The 26452-nt window shown below is 38.7% G+C and overlaps 1 protein-coding gene and 1 pseudogene across 2 annotated transcripts in view; both read right to left on the bottom strand.

The window, feature by feature from the left end:
* LOC148365092 (leucine-rich repeat transmembrane neuronal protein 4-like) overlaps positions 1 to 26452 on the bottom strand; it is a 114474-nt gene that overhangs the window by 41715 nt on the left and 46307 nt on the right. The window lies entirely within an intron of this gene.
* LOC148365093 (U2 spliceosomal RNA) lies at positions 10208 to 10350 on the bottom strand (annotated as a pseudogene).

The raw sequence follows: 26452 nt of genomic DNA, 5'->3' as shown, positions 1-26452 counted from the left end.
AATCTGTACTGTGGTCAATTTTTTTCATCCGAGCCATATGTACTCATGAAAACAAGCCATAGGTTTAAGACAGAATGCTAAACAAAATGCACCATGTAAAGCAGTGTTTCTGGCACTGCGATTAAAAATAATGTGATAGTAAGATAAGCTCTAATGCCTTTTTACATGTCATTTGCTCCACATTTGGTCGAATGGTAAAGGATTGGCACTCACAACATCAGCCAGAACTAGGGTGTGATTCGTGTTAGATACAATGTTTTGCCATTATAGACAGTGGGCCTATCCACTGATAAAACATTAAAATGTACAGTAAGGGTAAAAAGGGCTGAACGGGCTGTACATAAATACACACAGTAACTCTCAATGTAGTCTCAATTTTATAGACTTTATAGTCCCGTTTGCCTTATGTTTTGGGGGGGGCGTATTATAATCTGGTGCGCTTCCTAGTGCAGAAAATGAGGTAATTAGAGGACCGTCACAACCCCTGTGTCCCAATCACGGAAACAGATGAGCATATTGTTTTCATCTCAAATCCCACTTGTCCTCACATGCTACGCACCTCTTTCTTCTTCCTCCACTTAACGTGTTGCTCTGCAGCCACCATCAGTTTTAATAGTGCACTTTATTAAGATAAATGACTCTTGTCCGGTCCCGTCATCATGACTACTGTAGCCCGAGCGAGCACCTTGAGAAACTTGACAGCGTGTCCCTGGAGGTCACTTTGGGGGAACAAGATCTCTGTCCCAGTACAAATATTTTGGTTCCTCTGACAAATGAGAATTGTGAGCTACTAAAATGATCCGTTCGATCATTCGAGGATGCTCACAACGGAGCACAGATAACAAGCAGATTAAAGGATGATTATTAATCTAGTTCACTCACCAATCACATTAAATCCTGAAAGCCGCTACTTTATTTTTAGTCCCGGCAGTGGGGAGAGTGTAAAAGGAGCAACTTGTGTCTTAGGCGGGAAAAGCTGATTAAAGTCCCTGTGTTGATAGAATTACATTGTTTGCTTTGTATGGTTTTAGTCAACTTTGGCAGTGATGGGCAGCTAGGGGAGAACAGCCGGTCACCGTGGAAACATAAAAGTAAAAATATCTTCAATGGTTATATTTTTTTAGTTTTAAAGATTTTTTTCATTTAACTTGTACAATTTTTGCATTCTCTTTTTCACTTTTGCTCAATTGTCACATTACATTATGAATAATATTACTGTATAAATAGTATGTAACATATCACTCTGCAGAAGTCTGCAGATGCAGAATCGGCACCCAATTTTCTTGCCTCATGGCAGAGGGCGATAGTGGGACCAAGGCTCTGATTTGGCACACAACTCAGCCCCAATCAACAGAATTGGTAATAATATATGCAGGCTAACAACATGTCAGACCATCCAGTATTTTATGCATGGACATGTTTTCTTTTCATAATGGAGGATTACCTATATATTGATGCTTTTATTCAAAAAGAGCATCATGTAATGTTTTATTGTGCTGAGTGTCTGCAGATGCAAAGTTAGGCATGGAACTATCTTGCCTTATGGCAGAGGGTGATAGTGAAACCAATGATTCTTATTTGGCACGCAGCTTAGCCCTACCAGCAGTAATAGTGATTGTATTAGCAAACTAAGAGCAATTCCAGCCATCCAGTAATTTAAGGGAAGACTAAAACAAGTTATTTTTAAGCTAAAATTTTATTTATTGCTTTCTTGCTCTGCCAATCAAATGATGAATAAGATGTAGGCTCTTTTTTTTGTTAAATCTGACTGTGCCTCACTAGAAGTCACTCCACTTTGATTACTTTCATCACAGCCAGTCACATTTGCCATTATTATTTTAGAAAATCAAATTGCGATCTTATTAGTCAAAATCCTATGCAATACAGAACTATATAGTTTTTACTGCACTTCTTTTTGATTTGAATCAGATTTGATATGTTTTCATAGTGTCTATTTTTACCATGTTGTTTCATTAAGTGTTTGAGATCTCCTGTTTTTGCCGGACTAGATACTTGTCCAATCAATACCTTGTCCTGGTGTTTGTCAGTGCCGCATCAGTTTGTTTGTGTCGTTCCTGCATTCAGAAAATCTGGAAAATTGGAATTATCACACTTTGACATTCGCAGTTTTGACCTCAGTTTTTGTGGCGACCATGAAAAAGTATGGCTAATTCTGATAATACACTTCAGCCTCTGGTGAAGTATTTTTCTAAATTTTCTTTTTATAACATAAATACAGGGACCTTTTCTGGGTTTGTCATACACTTCAACAAATAAACTGATTATTAAAAAAGTGAATTCTAACGGTTGATGAGCAAGAAATAATGTTTTGCAAGAAATTATGCTTTGCCATTTACGTTCTGTGTCCTTGTTGAAGTGGTAATTGATAATTAATTTCTGAAGTTAGTTATTACGTTTCCCAACTTTGTAACATGGACCTCAATCCTTAATCATGATGTTTTAAAGCCGACTCTTGAAGGGCCATAGGACATCCGTCCTCGATTGCAATATTAGTACTCTGTTGTCTTTGAATAATCATGATACCAATGAAAAGGGTACTTAAAAGAGATTGTTTGGAATGATAATTATATACCAGTAAACCAATGGATTTTATACATACTGGTAAAATGTGCGTTCTGATTACAAGAGGTTTTCGATGACAATCGATTTGGCTTAAAAAGGGATCACGGCCGCCAGGGTTGTAGGGGACCACTTCCTGTGGTGTGTTTTGCGCAAGTGCAGCCTGGCGACGCCCACCCCCTTCCAGGTATGGGGTTTGCTCCACCACATAACAGATAATACTGATCTCCACGGTTACCAGCAGCAGGAGAAACCTCCTGATTCTGACTCAGATACAGTACCTTTATCATCTAGTCACCGTTGTTTTGATGAACTATTGCTTGATGATGTTTTGGTAATATTTTCTTCGGTTCACCGTGTACTTCTGCCTGGCTTTGCCTGCTTTTCTTGTTATCCCAAACTGTGCCTGCAACCCATAACACTCTGTCTTCATTACATTATTGACCTTTTTCATAGTGCTCATTTCGAAGTAAGTTAGCACGTTATCATAAAACAATAAAAGGACTGACTCTGTAAGCAGGATTACACAGCAAGATTGAGTTATAGATGCACATTAAATTTTGTTTGCGGTTTGTGTACGTGCTAAAGGTACAAAATGTCAGATGAAGTGAAAATTGGGATACAAATGCAAATAGTTTCATTCGATGCAGTAGAAAGGGAAGAGACCATATATATCTGTAGCACCACTTCTGTTTGTCATCCTCAATGTTGGCTGCTAACTTGCTAATTTTAATCGGTGTTCATTCAGCCTTGCCTAGATAGTGTTTATGGCCTTAATCAAAACACAAAAACGTCAATTGGAAAAGCTTTTTCTGGCATTTTATATACAGTAATCATATAATTGTCTCTTTATCCTCTTAAAAGTAACAAGTGCTTGATTTGGATAAGTCACATTTCACTCCCCCAGCACAATGGCTGAGTAGTTGGCGGGTCAGTTCTGAGGTCATGGGATCAAATCCAGCTACCAGTTTTCCTGTGCGGAGTTTTCATGTTCTCTCCATGCTCGAGTGGGTTTCCTCCAGGCATTTCGGCTTCCTCCCACATTCCAAAGTCTTGCATGTCAGGTTAATTGGTCCAAATTTTCCCAAGGTGTGAATGAGCGAGCGAATTGTATGTCTCTGTCTGCCTTGCAACCAGTTCAGGGTGTCCCCTGCCCACTGCTCGAAGATAGCTGAGATGGGCTCCATCTCCCTCGAGACTCTACTGAGGATAACTGTAGCATAGAAAGTTTTTTTTTTATCTTACCTTGACCTAAAACATAAGTTTATGTGCTGCTCCTTGTGATTAAAAGCATCCATAGATACTGTAGGTAATCCCCTATTGTGACAAAAAAGTCTAGCTTGCTAATCCTACTGCTAATTTTATTGTTTAGGGCTAAGATGTGCGGCAAATAGGAGTCTTTGGTCTGAGGATTGCCTTCCGCCTTGGGGCAAAATAATTGTGTGCCTTACTCTGCATCTGCAGATAGACACTCAGCACAGTAATACGTTACATACTGCTAAATTTAATTAAAAGCATCAATAGATGAGTAATGCCTCTTGATGTAAAACAATCAATGCAACGAGAAAAAAATACTGGATGACCTGACTTGCTATTAGCTTGTTAATACAATTGTTAATTCTATTGCTTAGCTTCACACAAAACAACAACTGCTCAAGTTCAACAACATAACCTAAATTTGTACCCAATTGGGAAGAATATTGTTATCGAATAAGTATATTTTTCTTAGACCTATTTTAAAAGGGCAGTGTGTATTATTTGACCATTAAATTTCAATGTATGGTAAATATGTTTATCACTTAGTAGACACTCAACATAAGGAGAAAAGACATTAATAGTTTTTGATCGTGCAAGCCAATCAGAGGAGAGCCCAAACCAAAGATCCGATCAAGAAACAGAGCCAAATTATTTCATTTATATTCATATTAGATTTACAATGAAAAATACTGAGTTACTCAGTTTAAATGCACCTGTTCTGTAATGGGCTCAGAGGTCTGTGAAAGCAGACACTGGAGAACAGACTTATGAAGACCAAATAGCACACCAGGCAAGTCCGGAATAAAGTTGTAGAAGACTTTGAAGCAGGAATGGGCTGTAAAAAGATTTTGCAACCTTTACACATCTCCCGGAGCACTGGGTAATGATATAAAAATCGAGAGAACATAAAACCACTGCAAACCTACCAATACTTGGCCACCCTTCTTAACTTTGATTGATTGATTGATTGATTGACCTTTTTATTTTCCACTAGTGATTCATATGCAAGGTTTTAAAAGTTGAAAATCAACAGCTTTGATTTACAATTGGCAGGGCAGAAGGAAAAGAAAAGGAAAAAGCTAGAGCTTATCTTGCTTAACAACCGGAACACTTTTCATATTATTTATGTCAAATAATCAGATTTTATAACAAGACATTTTGAGTATCATATATCACATCTCATCATCACACAGGAGCAATACTCAAACAAGTACAATATAAATACAGTAAGCATAATCATATTTAACATAATGTGTCGATTTCATGTTCTCCTTGACATCTCACCCTAATTTTTGATCATTTGTTTTCCCTGTTTAAACTTGTTTTCTTATTTTTTTTTCCTTTTGTGTGTGTTTAGTCAATCTTGATCTGATAATACCAGTCTAGATGGTCGATCAGTCATTGTTTTCCATTTTGACGTTGAGGACCACGAACTTGTCAGCCAAAACAAGGAGAAAACTAATCAGAGAAGCAACCAAAAGGTGCAAGATCACATCAGATGACCTGCAGGCATACACAGCTGAGGTGGCGCAGTCTGTGTATAAGGGTTGTACTCATAAGTCTGCCCCTCATAGTAGCGTGGAAAGCAGAATGCGCTTTATGAAAGAATTCCCTAAAAACGCCTGTTTTGCGTTTACAACAAGCCACATGGAAAACACAAATGACATGTGCCTGGACAAATGACACCAACATATTTTAAGGCTGAACGCAAAGCATTCCGTTTGGCTTAAAAGTAACACGGCTCATCACATGCCCAATTTCAAGCATGGTGATGCGTTTCTTCAACAGGGACTGGGAAGATGGTTAGAGTTGATCGAATGAGAATGGGGCCATTACAGGGCGATTCCCTTAGAAAATATGTTGGGAGTCTTCAAGAAACCTGAGAATGGTGCGCAGTTTCACTCTCTAACAGGACGACCCTAAACATCAACAAAAATCTTAAATGGGATGTTCTAAAACTAACAATATAAAGGTTCTGGAATGGCCCAGCCAAAGTTCAGACTTCAATCCTGGAGTTTTTTTTTTTTTGAAAGACCTGAAAAAAGTTGTGCACAAACCATCAAGATCAAGCCTTAATGTACAAAGTATTAACTCAAAAAGGGCCAATATTTTTGCAACACTTCCTTTTAGATTTTTATTTTTATTAGCAAAACATAAAATGTTGACTCAAGTTTTTTATCTTTACATTTGAAGCCTGAATTATGGTAACAAGTCCAAAAGTTCCTGGGGAGGCTAATACTTTTGTAAGGCAACGTATATTACCAGAGCTTCCCAACAGCAACTACTCATTTTAGGTCAAAGATAAACAATGATTGTGGTCAGTAAAAGACTAAGAGATATTTTCCCAGTCATTAGTACAAAAAAAAAACATACACGCTGAAAGGAACATACCACACGCACGCCTCCATTAACCCATTACGCTCCAGGGATTACATGAAGTGAACCTCTGTGTTGCTTGCCTGGTAACTGTCACGTCTTCATGCAGGAAGACCGAGAACTTTGGTTCAAATAAGGCCACCTCATTTCATGGGGCAATGAGATGATTATGGATGCATGCCACAGGGACCTCAGAGATATTAAATGGCATACTCAGAAGCGCAGTAAAGAGCTACTGGACTTCAGATGAACAGAGGAAATTGGAGGCTATAGAAAACACGGCCGTGATGACAGAAACAGGGAAAGATTAGAGCGTTGTTGAAACGAGAGAAAATTACACCCTCGTTAGGCCACGCGTAAATGGGCCGGTGGCCGTGCAGAAGTGAATCTCACAAGTCATGTACAAATTAGTGAGAAAAAAAAATCTTGATTTGTTTGGACTGATTTGTTTTCGTGACGTTCAATGCTAATTATTCATCATTTAAACAAATTGTGATCTCGAATAGGGCAGAGCTGTTAACCGTCTGCATACCCAATTATTTACAATTCGAAGACCTGTTTTTTAGTCTGAATCCAAATTGTTAATCTTGTATACCTACTAAGCATACCTGCAAGCAGTCTGCAAAAACACAATACAATAGATTTAATGAGCAAAAACAGATTTGTATTGAAAAGTTATTTATTATGTCCTTTATTTTACAGGAAACACTAATGATGTGTTCAGTTGCATCAGTAGATGTATTTTAGTACTACTAAAATATTTCACTTCTTTTTCACGAAAAAAAAAAACTTGACACGAGCAAATATGATTTAACGAAGGTTCTTATTGAGCAGTTATATGATGTATTACATGTAGATAAGTGTGCTTGTTTAAAGTATATTTTGTATTTGACATGAAAGTCTTGTTACAAATTTCAGGAAAATACAGGAAGATGAATTATACTTAAAATAGATTTGGCCATCTTTAAATGTTGCGCATGTAGTAAAATAAGAAAAAAATATGTTGAATGTTTTTATTTCAATAAAATGTCTTAAATCAATTCAGGGAAGGTGTGTATTATTTAGCGCCTCATAGTGAGAAAAAAAACTAAATCATAAAAAACAATTTTGATTTAAATAATAATAAAAACTACACAAACTTTTATATGAACAAGCATTTTTTAAAATACTCATTGAACAAATTGGATTGTCAGGCATCTTGCTGCAACGTTTACTCAAGAAACTCCAATAGGCCCGGCAAAACAATGAGAAGTAAAATGATAAGTTAAGGTCACTTTGAGTCTCCGTAGTTTGCATTTTACCTTTTGATTTTTGACACTTGTTTTGGGTTCTATCACATCAAAGAGCAACATATTGTGGTTTAATAATACAGACTGTCCCTAGAACCACAGGAAGCCAGAGGCCGGCGAGATCGATACCAGTTACACGAGCAGATACCGGACAAATGGGGCCGATACCGGACAGGACAGGACAGACAGGATTGAAATCAGATACAGGAGACTGGGGAAGATATCAGACAGGACGAGACAGACAGGATTGATACCAGACACTTGAGACTGGAGTCAGATATCAAACAGGGCAAGATAGATGGGAAAAATGCCGCACAGAGTCAAAACACATGTCTTGCGGGTGCAGAGGTTCGTTGATGGACTGAAAAAGGGTGAGAGAGAGCACTGAGCTTAATTAGGACGGAAGCCAATCAGTCAACGATCCGCAGCTTGCGCAAAACGGGCGGGGACAATTGGGGGCAATGGGCAACCGTGACAAGATACAGTAATTCCTCGGTTATCACGGTTTATGGGGACCAAAACCACCCGCGAAAAGTAAAAATCCGCGAAGTAGCGACGGCCTTTCAAAAATGCTTGGGAATTTTTTATTATTATTTTTTAAATTATTTTATTTTATTATTATTTTTTAGACCTGCGAAGCTCTGAACCCGCGAACGTGGAACCACAAATTAGCAACGCCCCTTCAAAAATGCTTAAAAAAAAAGAAAAAAAAAAGAACGTGGAACCGCGAAGTAGCCAGAGGCGTGTTCAGGAGAGTAATCAGACATGTAGTCGCTTGTTAATCGCTTGCCGCGCACTGCTGAACGGTTGTAATCGCTCACTGTGATTGCCTTACTGATCCAAAATGGCCGACGACAGTACAATGGATTTCGTTCTACAGCTTGCTTTGAGCGAGTTGGCTGATATGAGCGACAGTTCGCATATTGACACAGTTAAGGTTATCCTAAACGCAGTGGAAGGGTCATACCTGTCTTGCATTGTTGACAAACATTACCAGGCAATGTAAGACGATAAATTATATCGCCAACAGCACTCGTCAGGGTGAGATCCTCCATGTTCAGCACTGTCGACGCCATGTTGGAAATCAAAGTAAGCGGTCTTTCTCCCGTGATTACTCGGGCACGCGAGCGCTCAATAATCATTGGCCGTTCAGAAGCTAGCGATAGCTAGCGATAGCAATCGCTCACTCTCCTGAACACGCCTCTGGTCCCACTGTAATGAATACTGCTGATTGTTTTGCAAGGAAATTATTTGCATGTTAACGACCTATTATTCAGTTCGAAAAGGTCTGAATTGAAATAGTCATTGTGATTTTTCTATTCAGCATTTTATCATGTTCGCCAACAGTCGTGTAAATCGGGTCATGGGTGGAAATAAACATTGAATAAACAATAAACATTCAAGGATTACCATAATTCTGTCTTGAATTATTGCTCACGGCGATAGATAGCTTTTCCCCAAAAATTGATTTTCTCGTTGGAATTGCAGAGAACGTCTTTTCAAGGAGTAAAACATCACCTAATTCAATTCACATCCCGCTTGACTCTTTGAAGTACTGTATTTTCCGGACTAAAAGTCACTTCGGTTTATAAATCGCACCAACCAAAAATAATGCATAATTAAGAAAGAAATAAAAACATGAGTCTCACCATGTCATTTTGTGCAGGTTTGGGGAGTAACGGAATACATGGAACGGCAAAATTGATGTTGGAAATGAAATGAAATGATCTGCATTTATATAGCGCTTTTTAAGTCAATGACTTCCCAAAGCGCTTTACATTGTGCTTCACATTTCCCAATAGCGGCCGTGATCTGTGCAGCCATGTAAGGCTGCTAACCTGCTTATTGGGGGGTATTGGGGTCTTAGTGTCTTACCCAAGGACACTTCGGCATGTAACACGGACAAGCCGGGATTCGAACTGGGATCCCTTAATCCTAAAATGATCGCTCTACCTCCTGAGCTACTGCCGGCCCAAGCTTACAGCACCTGGTATTCCAAGGCGGTCTCCGAGTCAAAGTACTAACCAGGCCCAACCCTGCTTAGGGGCAGGTCACACAGACATTTGCGGCTGAATCACGGCTAAAATTTTGCGTTCTTTTTTTGCCCGTGGTTGCCCGGGATGGAAAATGCGCAAATTTGGCCAACCCGCCGTTCATCTGTGGTATGGCCGGAAAAAAGACGCCGGCGACTGTTCCGCTTCCTCATCGCGTCGTTTCTGCGTCATTTTCTCGTGTGGAGCCGGTGTTGTGCCCAAATTCGACTCCTACGCAACACAACTACCCCCCCACCCCCTCGCGTGAACGCGCATTCTGCTGCGATCGCTTCTGTTGGAAGCGTGCATTGACGTTGGTGACTTTTTCATCCGCGTTGACAAACGCATTTTGTAGAATACGATCGCAATTTATTGTTTAAATAAACGCGTGGGGGTTTTTAAGGGTTATTGTTCTATCTTCGTTATTCATTATCCATTATCCGTTATCGGTCAGTTCATAATACGCTACAAGGCTTAGGAGCCGGGATTCTTACTCTCGGCTGAAAGGGGTTTTTGGGGTTTTTAAGGGTTATTGATCTATCTTCGTTATTCATTATCCATTATCCGTTATCGGTCAGTTCATTATACGCTACAAAGCCTAGGAGCCGGGACACTTACTCTCAGCCAAAAGGCTAAGCTAAGGTCCTAGCCCTAAAGCCTTGTTGCGATCATTGCGAATGCACCGTTCCCGGAGGTACTGCAATACCGGGCCGATGCGTGGAGTGGACAGAGAAAGCTCTTATTCCATCTCCGGAATGCAAAAATCTCGGCCAAAAGGCCAAATTAAGGTCCTGGCTTTAAAGCCTTGACCACAGGAAGTGGTGCCCTGGCGACCCTGACAGTTGAAAGGCCAAGTTAAGGTCCTGGCTTCAAGGCCTTGTTGCGACCATTGCGAATGCACCGAAAGATTTATTCAAAATGAAGAGAAACTACGCTGACGGGGATCCATGTTCACCCCCTTGACGTCACGAGCACAACTGATGCTCGGCATTCGCGCTGTTTATACGCGGAGAAAGGCGTTTGACTGTCACACGCGTAACACGCTAATTTCACGTAATAACACCGCGATACAGGCGCAAAACATGCTATTATCATGCTCCACCCACGATTACCCGCTGAAATTTCCCGTCCTACCCATGTGTAAGCACGCCTTGGCCGCGGCCAGAGCACGTCGTTTGCGCGTCATTTCCTCGTGTTGACCGCGTGTGCGGCACGCGGTTTAACACGTGCTCAAACTTTTGAGCAGCTCAAAAGTTTTGAACGCGGCCAACCACGTGAAAATTTCCGACCGCGAGTAAAGCACTGCTCTATCTCGTCTATATAGCGGTCTCTAAACGTCCAACAGCGCTCATCGGCATCTGCTTCACGGCCAGAAATTTCACGGCCAGAAATTTCTGGCCGTGGTTCAGCCTCAGTACGCTCGTGAAAGGCTGTGTGCCCGCGCTCTGAAAATTTGAGCAGTGCCAAATTATTTCGCGCTGCGCGCGAATTTTCGACTGCGTGTTAAGCACCGCTGTATCTCGTCTGAATGGCGATCTTAGTGCGTCCAATGGCGTCCGCCTCTAAGGCAGAAATTTCTGGCCGTGATTCAGCCGCAAATGTCTGTGTGACCGGCCCCTTAGCTTCTGAGATCAGACGAGATCGGGTGTGTTCAGGGTAGTATGGCCTTAAGCTGTTTGGATTTGTTTCTGTCGCATTTCATGTTAGTTTTGCCGGAGATCAAAGAGATCAAAGCCAGGAGAGAAAGCTTACCACGTGTTGTGAGCCATCATTTGATTCATATTTACTTTCTTTTGTCTTTTATTAGCATATTTGGTATTGGAGTAATCCAAAAGTAATTGAAAGTTTTCCAGTCAAAGTAACCCTACCCAACCCTGATTTTAAATGAACATAAAATAGAAAACAACAGTCTGAATAATTGCATAGTATACAAAAGTTACTTGGTTAACATGCCTGGTAATGTTAGTAATGATGTATCATAATAATATTAATTTAACTCTAGCACAAATAACATGTTTACAAAACTCCAAATCACAAAATCCAATGAAATGTTCATCCTCGGTTTCACACAGGGTGTGTTCTTATACAGGAACAGCAAAATCAATGGGGCAACATGAGAACAGAATTTCCTGTAAAAGTAGGGCCGCAACTAACAACGATTTAAATAATCGGTGAATCAGTGTATTATTTTTGGAGGATGAATCGAAGAATCAGATTTTAAAAAAACAAAACAAAAAACAATTTCCCTTTCTATTTGAATATGGAATTTTTGGACGAATAAAAAATAGTGCACAAAAATATTCTATGATATAAGACAACAAAAAATCCAAGTGTTTGTCAAATAGCCTAACAATAAACAAAAATATATAATATATAATCGTATATACCTGCAAAAATGTAAGATACTTTTTTCTTATAAAGCGCAAACAAAGATTGACAACATCTGAGGAGAATGCGAGTACTTCATTGGATGTCATCTTATAGTACAGTGAATATTTTTATTCAACACTTTGAGTTGCATTTACAGTAGGTGTCTGAGAAGTGCGAGAAGTATAAATACGTTTTGATTTGGATCAAGAGGACCTCAAAATACAGACTCGAAGTGCCCTCTGCCAGACCAAAGTGCTATTACAAGTTTGTCGCTGGATCAAGAGGAAATTTAATGCACTCTTATCTGGGTTGAACAAAACATTCTGAGTGCCGCATTAATCGTTCAACAGGACGAATCAATGATAAAATCCCTTGCCAATGCCTTTATTAATCATTTTTTAAACAATATTGTTGATTTGTTATTGCCACCCTATGTAGACGTGTGCTGTATTCTGGTCTTTTCATTTGTCAAAATATTTTTGCAATACACCATAGCTGAAGAAAAAAACAAAATGAACAGTACTCAAAAAGGAAATCCTCGAGTGCTTTAAAGCCCAGAGACAAAATGGATATGGAGTGTCTCGGCTAAGTGTTCATTCGCAAGCTTTCAAGCTTGCCCAAGCCAAGAAAACAACCTTTTACCTTTTTATTAATTTTTTTATTATGTGGCTATTTTAAAGCAATTTTAAGGGGTCAGCTTAAATTTGAGCATATACGGTAACTTGTGACTAGATGTTTACTTTCAGAGTAACACGTTACATTTGGACGCTAGCAATGTGGGGGGTAACTGAAATGCTTTTTAATGAATTACATACTAACTTTAACGAATTACTTTTTTCATATATGCTGGTGTTAATAGTGCATGGTATTTCACTTTTTACCAACCTTTTTACAAATGTAAAATGGTACCCACGTACATGCTGACTGCACTATGTTTGTTCACTGCTCAAAATAGACACCGCACAAAAAATCTGAAAACTCATGCCAACACTACCTCATACGAATATAATGGTACTCATGTCTATGTTCTTGCACATGTCGACTGCACTACGTTTACTGCTCACCTTGCACAATGTCTGACCATTTCTTTTTTCTGCACTATGATGTCTATGTTTGCACCAATGCATATCCTGACTATTTTTTTGCACTATGATGACTTTGCACCAAATGCAATATTGCACAACCCTTACGATACCAACTGTATGTAACATCCCACATGCCGACATTTCTTGTGTAAATACCATGTGAATTATAACTATAGCCTTATCCCCCTTGTTTTATAACCTTATCTCCTCTGTTCCTTTATCTTCTTGGCTCATACCTCACTGTGAATGTGTAAAACTGGAGTGTCATGCCCAATTTCGTTGACACAATATGTTAACCCATTTTGTAACACTGACAATAAAGGTATATTCTATTCTATTCTATTCTATTCTATTCTATTCTATTCTATTCTATTTTTCAGTTACACTTGTGGGTCTTGCTTTGAAAGAGTCATGCTTGGAATATTGCCACAATTCCATGCAACAGTCTCCACTTCAGTTTTAAGTTAAACTCTTCAAATGACTCACTTGGAAAGACTAACTAGTTACAATTACCAAGGAGTCACAGCGTGTCCAAAATGTGAGCTTTGACTCGCCTGTTGTTCCTTGAAGGCCTTGGCAAAATGGCGTTCCTCACCTTCTAGCTCGCCTGCAAACAACATCTGCAGGGCACAATCAACATCTGCTCTTAAATAATTGGATCTACAGTTCCAAGACGCGACTTTTTGCATGACTCGGTCTATTCCAGTTGCGAGGCAGGATGGGTCACCTTCACTCGAGACCCCCCCTCCACTTCTCAACTTGAGCTTTCACTGAACCGACTCTCACTTAAGAACCTTTGCCTCCTAAACACGACCTTACTAGTGGAGGATTCAAAAAAGCAAACAGTGCAGTTTCAACTGGCTCTTTTCCATGTGAAACACCTGTAGAGATGAGAGATGCCGCCCTGCAGAGAAAACTAATTTCAGCCACTTGTATCGGCCGTCTTGTCCTTTGGGTCGGAGCTCATGACCACAGGAGAGAGAGGGAATTTAGATCGACCGATTTTGCCCTCAGCTCTCACTTAACAACAACAGTAACATGAAATACCATGCACTATTTAAATTTTCTCCAATACATGAATATATATATATACATACATATATATATATATATATATATATATATATATATATATATATATATATATATATATATATATATATATATATATATATATATATATATATATATATATATATATATATATATATGTCTGTCCCCGTGTGCCCTGTGATTGGCCAGCAACCAGTTCAGGTTGTCCCCTGCCCACTGCCCGATGATTGCTGGGATGGGCTCCAGCACCCCAGCGACCCTACTGAGGAAAAGCGGTGCAGCTGATGAGATGAGATGAGATATATATATATATATATATATATATACATATATAGCCTGTAGAGGGATGGGCACTTCAAATTAAAGGTGGAGTCTTTAATCATTCTTATGACATGAAATAATAACACTACATGACTCAAGATTCAAATAGTTTTCTCATTATATATTTACTCTCTCTTAGACTTGTGAACTTCTTTTTTACATTTGACTTCAGTATCCGTCTTAGATGAGCCTTTTTTTGGGTTACTTTACCCAAAACCCATCTCTAGTGAGACTGTGGCCTGAAGTCATGTTTCACAATTTCTACATATTCAAATCCCTCCAACAGTGGAATTAATTTGCTCACGACCCAGATTTTTCTACCCTTCATTTTCCGAATTAGACATGTGACCTTCGATAAAAAAAGGAGGATTGTCAAAGCACAAGAGCCAAGTTGGCATCCTCCAATGAGCAGGAATCGCTTCCACAAGCCATTTCGCAATACATGTGTGAGATCTGGAAGCTGTGGGAGTGAATAATAAACACATAACATGGGGTCTAATCGTGTGAGGTGGGGAGTCTGTTAATTTTTATGACCTGGCTGCCTGAGTCCCGATAGTGGGCCTAATAGGGTGAAGATCTCAAGTTGATTGAATGTTCTTGTTGCCCTGGTAGGCGATTTTGCTACTATGGGTGGGCAGATTGATCCAAATATTGATATTATCAATACTGATCTAGTTCTTGGATCAGATCAATATTTCAGCAATCCCTTGCTGTATTGCGGTTTAGTCATCAGTTTTGCTACTTTCGTTCGGCTAAAGCAGCTCAGAGATTTTAGGCACAAAAGTGTTTGATTGAGTGAGCGGTAATGGTGAGCGGTAGCAGTGGGCGGAGCACTTAAGGTTAATTTGCCAGTCTCCTCGTTTGTAGTATTTTGTGACATTTTTACAAAAGAACTCTGCTTGCACCTTGTTGTGAAACCTATCATTTATGAAAATATAAAGGTCAAATTGAGCCTCAATAATCTAAAGTAACAGTGGAAGGGAGACAAGTTTAAAGTGATATATTTGTTTATATGGGTTCGTCAGTTGATGGATCCCTTAACCAAGGGGCACCATTTCCTGTGGTGTGTCTTGGGCAAGTACAGCCTGGTGGTGCCCATCTTTTCAGGCCAACAAATGTTTCCACCAGCTCTCAAACTGGGGACTTTTTGCGTGTTAGGCGAATGTGCTAACCAAAACGTTTATGAAGCATAAATGAATGAATGAAACACTGTAATTTTGAACACTGTAAAAACAAAAACAAAACATCAATTAAAGAAAAAAAACATAACAATTTTAACACAAAATGTTCAAAAAAGAATAGGAAGAAGCATATGCTTATTTAAACCTACCCTCGACTTCCTCAATAATAATGTGTCTTAAAGCTAGAGCTTTTGTGGATTTACATCGAACAACCACTTCATTGAATAGATATATTCAACTAGGTTCTGTAGAAGCAAAGTCACTTAATCATCATCATCATCATCATCATTATTATCACCATCCTGATTTTCACCGTCATCGTTATCATCATTACTGGCTCCATACATTTTCAGTATACTATATAACAAAAGTATCCATTATTATAACAACAGTTGTCATTGGTGTTACTGGTGACAACTGTCTGTTTAGTGGTGTGTGTTGTCCATCATACAAAGTATCTTTGGACCTGCTACGAGAGAATGTCTGCCCCCAGGCAGCAGGACCACTATTCGCAAAGTGTCCTAAACTGTGCATTTAAAAAGACAAGACATGGGAGCTTGAGCCAGATGACTCCAGCATCAAGCTCCCACTTGTCTGCCCGAACTATGAGTTGTGCAGACACGTCTGTTTTGTGTTCTTATTAAAATGTATTACTATATGTTTGCAACCCCATTTATTTTTTTTATTTAGTTTTTGTTTGGTTTTCACCATCATCCCCAATATATTTATTCACTTCATCGTTTTGTTTATGAATAAAGATCTTGATAAAATTGGTGACAGCAATATAACAACAGCATTCAACAATATCAATAAGAATGGTCATTTAGTTGATAATGATAATAATAAAAACAACAATAACAACAACAATAAATATAACAGTAATAATTTTAGTAGCCATTTTAATTATTAGCTCGACCCATCTACTGACTGTATAAGGCTTCTGCCCACTAATAACTAATAATAACAATAATAGTTATTTAACAGTTATAATAATCATCATCAAAACGATATTTATAATACCAGAATTGTTATTAGTTTTACCCTTTTATTAACCAAATATCATTCAGACACCAATAATAATGACAATAATAACAAAAACAGTGATAATGTCAGTTAATAACAGTTTTTACTACTACTACTACAACTAATAATAATAATAAATCCTCCCACGTTCCAAAAACATGCATTTCAGGTGAATTGGCCGGTCCGAATTGTCCCTAGGTGTGAATGAGCGAGTGAGTTGTCTGTCCCCGTGTGCCCTGCGATTGGCTGGCAACCAGTTCTGGGTGTCCCCTGCCCACTGCCTGGAGATGGCTGGGATGGGCTCCAGCCCCCCCGCGACCCTAATGAGGATAAGCGGTACGGCTAATGAGATGAGATGAGATAATAATAATAACAATGTTAATTATTTTATTTCCTTAAACCCTCCATTTGTTACATAAATCAGACCCCAGTTTCTTCCTTTCTGTACTTTGACCATATTGTTATTAAGTATCTGGATTCGGACAGGTGAATATTTGGCCATTGTCTGAGCTCATCCCTTTACTTTTATTTGTTGAAAAATATAATTGAGTCTGTAAATTGGATTTGTTCTTGAGTAATAAATGAATGATTAAATGATTAAATAACGGTTTGTACTTTGCGGGTTTTGACATTTGACATGTCCACTTTTTGGGAATGGAACCCTGGCAACTTGTATCGCCCACTTATAATGGCTACAGAAGCTTATCCTTTGTAGAATATCATTTTCTTACTTTTTGTACATCCAAATTTTTTAATCTAAATTAAACAGCAACTGTGCTTCAAGATGTTTTATATTGCACTTCACATTAGTTGCAGTCACACAACTAATTTTCTTGGGCTTCAACAGAGACAAACAAACACACTTGTCTTGCTCTCCCACAATGACAATAAACATCTGTTGCCATTGTCCTGCATTCTAAATCTCTTCTGTGTCCAATGACTGGATCCAATCCCAGTGGAAAGCAACAAATCGCCCTGAGGAAACCTGTTCAACATGCACAGCGACACGCACAAAAAAATGGCAATTTGGTGTTATCACTACATGTTACTTTGTGATTTGTGTGGGTGTGATGCTTGTTGTTTACCAAGCCGTGTTTTAATATCAGCCAGGTACGTATGCGTGGGTGGGAACATGTTCAGCAAAACGAGAAGAGCCGCCGTTTATCATGTATGCATTGTGAAAGCTTTTTACATAATGGGGCGCACTTGAGGTGCTGCTGTAAAAACATGGGAAAACAATAGTGAATTGCCATGATCTTCAGCTTATGTTTGTTTGATAACAATAGAATGTTGAAGCATACAGATATACTGCCATTTTACACAGTAAATCTGTGTACTAGGCATTGGCAATACTGGGAATTTTGATACAGCTCCAGAGATCCTCGTACACAAAATCAGATAATTCTTGATTTTGTTGGTATTGATTGTGGGGTGCTTGACACGGGCTAAAGACATTCACAGAAGCCTAAATTACAACTGTGTACATTTTCAAAAAGATTGGTTCAGTCGTTTTGGAGCCTATAAGTCACATACAAACACACATATTGGGATTTATGAAGTAGATTTGCTTTAGATTAGACAGATTAGATTCAGATGAGTTAGATTTAATTAGATATATAGATGTCCATTTGCCACATGACCAGACAACTTGACCACACAAATGATATCTGGCACTTTTCTGTTGTTGAAAAACAAAAAGTCCACACCTCTCTGTCTCTTCCTGTTTGCCTCTTGTGGTGGGGGTAGGCACATATATTTGGCCACCTTGTCTGCCTGGCAAGCAGGATGCAGAGCAAGGCCATGTAGGGAAAGGTGTTTAAGTGTGCCTGTCAGTCACCTACTGGGCATAAACATAGAGTCGCAAGGGGCACCGGCTGAGAGAGAGGGACTGAATAACAGCGGCGCTTTGAAGAATTTGGTGGACGAATAAAGTATCGCTAACAGGACAGTAATGTCGATCCGATCTGATTACTTGCTTAGTATCAATAATATCGAGGTTTGGATCAATCCATCCACCCTTATTGCCATGATCTTCAACTCATGTCTGTTTGATAACAATAGAATGTTGAAGCAGATGTCATTCTATTTTTTGCACTGTAATTCTATGTATGGTTTTGTGCTTGAAATCCTCACAAAGCATAAAGATGCAGGAGCCTCTGAGGTTTTCTTCATTCATCAAATCAGTTGCTGGGTAACAGGATAACGGATCAAGAAAAAATATATACCAAGCTCAAAGTTGAGTAAATATGACTCAAATGCATACTTGCTCAGTGTCTGTGTGTTTGTGTGCGAGAATGTGTGTGTGGGCAGCTGTGAGATGCAACAACCTCTTCTCGAAACCAAACAATGTGGGCTGTTTGTGATGTGTCACAGTTTTTACATGAGAATAAAAAACAAGTGATGGCAATGATGTATATTATTTGTGTGCAACCCTAGAAAAGGTTGGGTAAAAAAATCATTGGTTTTGGTCACAAAGGGACTGATTCGCAATCATTTTACCCAACTTTTTTAGGGTTGTTTCGTACAAACAATCCCCAAAGCCAATTGTCATATTTAAAATTTACAAAACCGAGTCCTTTTTTAGTCAAAATCACACTTAATACACAATTGAAGTCCTTTTGTACAAAGTAATCTCTTTTCACTGGAATTGGTTCAAGTATTTTGTTACTTCTATTATGATTTTACGAGCTACTTTAGATAGTCATACTTTAGAAAGTCAAATTGACAGAGGGCCCTGACAGCCCACCACTTTAAAGCTTTAAAGGAAACGTGTGTACTATTTGACCACTAGCTGCTAAAGTAATACTAGTGCAAATGAAAAAAGCAAAAGGAAGAATCAAAACTAAGGAGACTCAAACAGACGAAAACAAAGCAATTTTATTCCTTTTTTAATTATTTATTTATCCATCCATTATTTTCCGCTTATCCGGGGTCAGGTCACGGGGGCAGCCTTAAAAGGGAAGCCCAGACGTCCCTATCCCCAGCCACCTCTTCCAGCTCATCCGACGGGATCCCGAGGCGTTCCCAAGCCAGCCGAGAGACATAGTCTCTCCAGCATGTCCTGGGTCGCCCTCGGGGCCTCCTGCCGGCGGGACATGCCTGGAACACCTCCCGAGGGAGGCGTCCAGGAGGCACCCTTATCAGATGCCCAAGCCACCTCACTGGCTCCTCTCAATGCAGAGGAGCAGTGGCTCTACACAGAGTCCCTTCCGGATGACTGAGCTTCTAACCTTATCTCTAAGGGAAAACCCAGACACCCTGCGGAGGAAACTTATTTCGGCCACTTGTATCCGGGATTGTGTTCTTTCAGTCATAACCCTGGCTCTTCAGAGATGATCTATTCTAGACATTGGCAATGATGGGCAGCTTTTTTTGAGTGACAATGCTGAAACCCTTAATAATTCACACTTACCCTTTAAATATGACAGCTCTAATGGAAACAAAAGCATAGTCAACAAAATCATTTCATTTAGTTTGAAACAGCCTCCTAAAATTGTACTATTTGTCTAGAAAAACCCTCAAACAAGGTGGCTCTATTTGAATGAATTTGTTTAAACAATGATCAATTTATGACTCGATTCAAAATATTTTTGACCCAATTATTTGGCAGCGTAAATTGGATACTTTGTGATTAGGGGCTATACAATTCAATACAACTCGAATTACCAACTAGTTTAAGACTAATATCAGATTTTTTAAGACAGCACCTACCCAGGCATCTTAGAATTTGCAGGTAACCCGTGTGAAGTTGGCACCCTGTATAACTTACTTATCTTGGGCCTGCTAAAATTTCAGGCAACGTTAACTTAATGAGCTGTCTCAAAGCTGTAGATTCAGCACTTGAGCCTCCCTGTAATCTGCTGCTATAAGGGACTAAAGCAGCACCATTACAGACACAAGTCGCCAAATGAGATTTCCTTTTCGGAGCTTAAACGTTCACTTTAAATAATCTGGTGGGAAATTCAAACAAAGTCAGGCTGCCATGATCAGTCTGCTGACTCATACTAATAAAACCAATTACCGCTGCTGCCCTTCATCCTGATCAACAATTAAAAAAAGACCAACAAAATGATGAGCTTGTAAACACAATCAGTGAGCTGAAAAGGGAGATTTTTGGGTAATCTCTCATTTACAATTTGCCATTTGAGTGAAATAAGAAAAAATAATAATCTTGTGTGGAAATATTATTTAATTTTGCAAAGGTTTAAAAAATAATGATCGACAGATATGTCTGTGACTTTTCAACCGAGCTGCAGTACTGAAAAATGAAAAATATCAACCAATGCTATAAAAATCAAATAAAGGCAAGGTGGGAATTCGTATCAATAATGTGTGTTTGCAATAAAATATACTGCTGGGGAGAAACAAATAAACAAAAATCATCCTTTTTTCATACCAGAATAATTCTGGTCGAATACACAACTCAGTAAATTGACTCCTCAATACATTCCTCATACATCAAAATACTGCTTTGCTCAGAACTTCAAAGAAGACTTAATCAAGGGAACTAAGAAACAGGATGAATACTAGAGGGTGTATCGGTCCAAATATTAATATCATCAATCCGAGGCAAGTACTTGGATTGGATACTATTGTCCTGTTACTATTTATGCCTGAGTTGTGACTGACAGGCACACTCCCTACTTGGCCTATTGCTCAGATATTCAATGATCACGAGATTCCCAAGAAAACATAATTAGTAATGGTATCAATTGCTACTACCTTGTGTTTAATTGGATCAGATTGATACCAAAATCCCCAGTATCGCCCACTCCTAATGGATGGCACAATAAGCAATCCCATTTCATGATGTCTCACAACTTCATAGTAGTAATCTCACACCTATGGGATCAATGGAAAATGCAATTGACTGCGATCTGCAGCACGAAAATGAAAGACTATCACCCGAACCTATACAAATCGAATAAGCCAAGAATGGAAAATGTATTAATAATATAAGTTTGAAACAGGGGGTAAAAATAAAATAAAACAGAAAAAACATCATCTTTTCATAACAGAATATGTCTGGTCGAATATAAAACTCAGTTTGTTTGCTTGAAACATTGACTCCTCATACAGCGAACTACAATTGTCTTGTTTAAACAGGCTTTATTGCTCTTGATTGATCAGAACGTCTAATCAAGAAAAATGGGACACTGGATTAATACTTTGGGTGATCCCATCGATATTATCGATATGAAGCAAGTACTTGGATTGGATCTATTTATACCATAGTCGTGGGCCAGATCTTTCATTCTTCCACCAGTTTCCTCAAAGTGTCGCTTCTCTATGAAGATAGCGCAGCCCTTTTCTCTCACGATCACTCTTTAAGTTTATGCTCGAGCTGTGACTGACAACCACCTCTCCTTTCCTACCTCTCCTCGGCTGCTGCTGCACCCAGCCTGCCAGGCATAAGAGGAGGTCAACTCTATGCACCACCCTTATCAGAAGCTAAAAATGCACATCGGTAGTGCAGCACACTGTGGACTTATTTTGAACTGCAGGAAAGAACAATATCAGGTGCTGTTTGTGTCAAAAATGTATCAACTACTGTGGCAACAACAAACATTTACATAAACCCCAAAAAAGACACCTTCCATTGAAAAACGAGCTGCTACCAAAAATGGAAAGATATTTCTGTTTCAGAACCATTACCTGTAAATCCGTTGTCACTATGGCAACAAAGCCAATGAGAGTTGCTTAACACTTTATTTACATCACTGACTTTATCTTTAAAATATTGTGCAATGAAAATTCATCAGTTGACATTGTTATACATGTTGTGAATTTTTGTCACGTTGTTGCTTTTTTGGTTTGACTCTCGGCTTTTGATTTAAAACATTTTTGTTATTTATCTTTTTAAAGTTTGCAGTTTACTTAATGTATTTAATAACAATTAAAAGAATAGTGCCTAAAATCTTAATTGTAATAATAAACTAACTCAAAAGGGTGAGGGTTAAATTATTCAATGATACTTGTGTAGTAATGATAATAGTATTGAATGATCCATGTACCATTTATTTACTTGGAACAAATCAATTCTAAAATTCCCAGTATTGCACACCCCAATTAAATATTAAATCGAGCAATTAAATCGCACTATGTCTCACAGCTTCATAGCGGTAAACTCACACCTATAAAATCTTTGGAAATTGCGACTGTGATCGGGCTACAACACTGAAAAAAACCCATCACCCAATACTATAAAAAATAAGTAAGACAATAAGTGATTTAAAAAAATATATGTTTTGGTACATAATATAATGCAGGGTAAAAACAAAACAAAAAATATACTTTTTTTATGCAAGAATAAATCTGGTTAAATATACAACTCAGTACATCAACTGCTCGATACATCGACTCCTCATTTAATGTACTGCAATTGTCTTGTTTTAAAGGCCTGCAATGCTCCTGACAGATCTGAACTTAAATAAAGGTCGAATCAGGAAAACTGGGAAACATGATGAAATTTACATTAAGCAATGCAATCACATGACCTCCCACAGCTTCACAGCAGTAAACTTACACCTATGAGTTCTATGGAAATTGCGATTGACTGTGAACTGAAAAAAGCACAGAGGTCTCACTCTTGTCAAACACGCAAGGGTCGTGGGATCGATACAGAGTACTGATCTCCATTTGATGAGATGTCTGTGCTCCTGGCTCTGAAGGAATCTCCCCCACTGATCTATCTCTCCAAGGAATGATTTGTGGAATCAGTGCATGTTTGCCCAGACATGTCTCTGTTATCAGCTTTGTAAATTGCATTGTTTCTTTTTAATTAATGTCAGCCTACTGTCATTTTACCAAATACAGAACAGGTTAATTTGATCTACTTGCTGATACCAACATTAAATAGGATATTTTTCCAAATATATAAGTTTTACTCTACAGCAGTTGGTCCAAATCGTCTAGAAATCCTCTATTTTCAGTTAAACATGAAAATTATTACTAGAATAGCTTTTTCTATTAGCGCAACATTGCAAAGATTTGTCCTATGCTGTCCCAGTTTTATATGCTCAGAATATAATTCATGCGTTTGTTACCCCCTGTATCTTTACCTGTAATGTACTACTCTCTGGTTACCCAATGTCTAGCATTAAAAGCTCACAACTGGTAAAAATGCTGCAGCGAGGCTTTAAACTAGGACAAGAAAGTTTGATCACATTACCCTGATTTTAGCTGACCAGCAATGGCTCCCTGTCAGGTTAAGATGTAACACACACAATCTTTAAAGGACTTGTCCCCCTTATATCTTTCCGTTTTAATTTCCCTCTATGATCTTGCTCAGAGCCTACGCTAGGAAAATACTGGTCAATTAGTTATTTCAAGAGCCATGAAGAAATCCACAGGTACGGGAGCATTCTCCATTCGGGCCCAGGTGCTGTGGAATGCTCTTCCCTCTGAGATTAGATCTGCAACCACAGTGGAAGTGTTTGATTGATGCCTTAGACACGCTTGTATTCCATAGCTTATGAGCGATGTTGACCTCATACTTATGTCTTCTTGTCCTTTAGGGAGAAGGATAAAACTGTTGCACAGTGCATGCATTTTGAGCCCTTGTACCGTCACTTAGACCTGATGTAGGCATCATCTAGAACCTGCCGCATTGATTTTGGTGGAGGAAGCTGTCAACTGGACATTCTGTTTTTACCTTGATGTCTGTGTATCGTCTGTAACTGTTCTTACAACATCCAATTAAGTCTGGTGGATTACCTTTTGTGCGGCCCCTTCTCAAGATTTCTTTATTTTCCGCAATCCTAAACTTTGAGTTTTTTTCTTGCCTTTATGTACGTTTTAGACCAGGGGATGTGTCATAATACTCTGTAGTCTGTACAGCTCTTTGAGAGTATTGTGAAATTAAGGGCTATACAATAAAACCTGACTAGACTAGAAGAGTTAGAAATGCAAGACTAAACAAGTCCAAAGCCCCCCAAAAAATTGTTTAAGAAATAATTCAAACCACTTATCCATTATTATAGGGTTAGAAGCATTTTTAACGGAATGATTTTAAAACCATGAAAGTATTGGAGTTATATTGCTGAGTTTAAAATGTTTCCAACTTGAATGGTGCATATTCCAGGATCTTGGACCTGGTGGCAGCACTGCCAGCCATGTGTCAAATCAATGCATTGGGAGAAAACCGCTGCTATTTTACTGCAGTGTCTTTCAAGACACTTGTGTGTTGCCAGACTTTTTCTAGCATGGCACATGAAAAAAAAAAGAAAATTTTATCTTGGCAAACAAACATGGTCAAAAAACACATGGTATCTTTGCTTTCTTCCAGCAGAGTAATTTAAACATTCATCCACAGCACTAAGTGGCAACACATTACTTTTTTTAATTTTCATAAACTATCTGTCACAAGGTGGATGACCGGACCAGAACGGAGGTAGGAGGCGGGAAGGGAGAACTCAATTGCGTACGATCAAAGCTTTTATTTACCAAAATAAAAGTTGTCCAAAAACTCCGGGACAAAACAGAACAAAAACATTCTTACACTCAGAATGGTCAGGTGCAGGTTTCCTCCGACTTAAACTAAACAGGACAAGGCATAACAGAACAGAAAAGGTATAATGAGCCAACACCCGCAATACCCACCACCCAACCTTAAATAGCAGCCACGCAATTAGCTGATCTGCTTCAGCTGGTGCCCAGGGGGCGGGGCAGACCGGTCGCCACGGCGACCATGACACTATCTGTTCATGATGTAGAACAGGGACATATATTCAATAACTTGCGTTTCAAAATTGCACTGCAAAAATAGTCAAATGAATCAAATAACATTTTTGCACAACATTTTAATTAGTTTTGATTTCACAAAAAAAAGGTTGGAATGCAGTATAACAGTCTGCCAATGAAGATAATTTTTGCACATGTTAAGTATTATTCCTGCTATTTTTCTCGAAAAATAAGATACATTACTGTGAAACTAAAAAAACATTAAACTTGTGATAAAATCCCAATTTACAGCAACATTTTTAACCAAAATGAATAACCTGTATTACCTCTTGAGTCTCTGTGACAACAAGCGATAAGAATATAGTACCTTCACACCGTCAATTTAAGCTTTAAAAAATGTGGCAATTAATGTTTAACCATTGTGTCCTGAGTTTTTTTCATAAAAAGTTTAGAAACAATACTACTGTAAGAGGAATGTTGCATTTACAGGGTCAATCAGTCTCGGAATTTCTGAAATCTTACAAAGTAGGTTCTGGCTTCTATGCCATATTTAGCTCATGGGGCCTTAATGCAAAAGCCACGAGAAAGTATGTCCAAATAAAATTAAAGCGGAATTAATTCAAGATAAGTATTTCTGGAGGTAATACATAAAAAAATACAGATGAATGGTTGTAATTGTAAAAAGTTTGATGAAGAATCTTTAGTAGGCTTGATGCAGCGAGACCTTGAATCCATCGCAACAGAAGGCAACCTTGGACGCCAAGAGCGATAGCTTTTGTAATAACGTAGGACGAAGAAAGTTAGCTCGAGATGCGGATAGAAAACCGTTGTAGGCAAAAATAGTTAACACAATGTTATATGACAGAATAAAGGCTAACATGGCAGAATCAAAATTGCAACTGTGGACCCCAACAAAAGAGAAGCAATTCCTGTTACATAGCAACTGCATACTAAATGACGACATCAGCTACAGCACAAGGGAACCATAACACGACCATAACAATTTTATGCCGAGATAACGATAACACAAAAAAAACAATCATAAAATGACTCGCTACATTTTTGAGGAGCTTGCGTTTCTATGTTCTTTTTTCTTCTGTGATAATTTTCAAAGCACTTTTTTGTCATTTCGTTTTAAGGTCCGCAACTTAACAGTCATTTTGTTTCAGCCAAAACAAAACAATCAGTAGTTGTGCTGACCC

The sequence above is a fragment of the Urocampus carinirostris genome, chromosome 5 (genome assembly GCF_059441175.1).
Source record: "Urocampus carinirostris isolate Australia breed hairy pipefish chromosome 5, RoL_Ucar_1.0, whole genome shotgun sequence".
In the NCBI taxonomy this organism is placed as follows: domain Eukaryota; kingdom Metazoa; phylum Chordata; class Actinopteri; order Syngnathiformes; family Syngnathidae; genus Urocampus; species Urocampus carinirostris.
The sequence above is the reverse complement of the archived record's forward strand: the minus strand, read 5'-3'. Positions and strand labels throughout refer to the sequence as shown.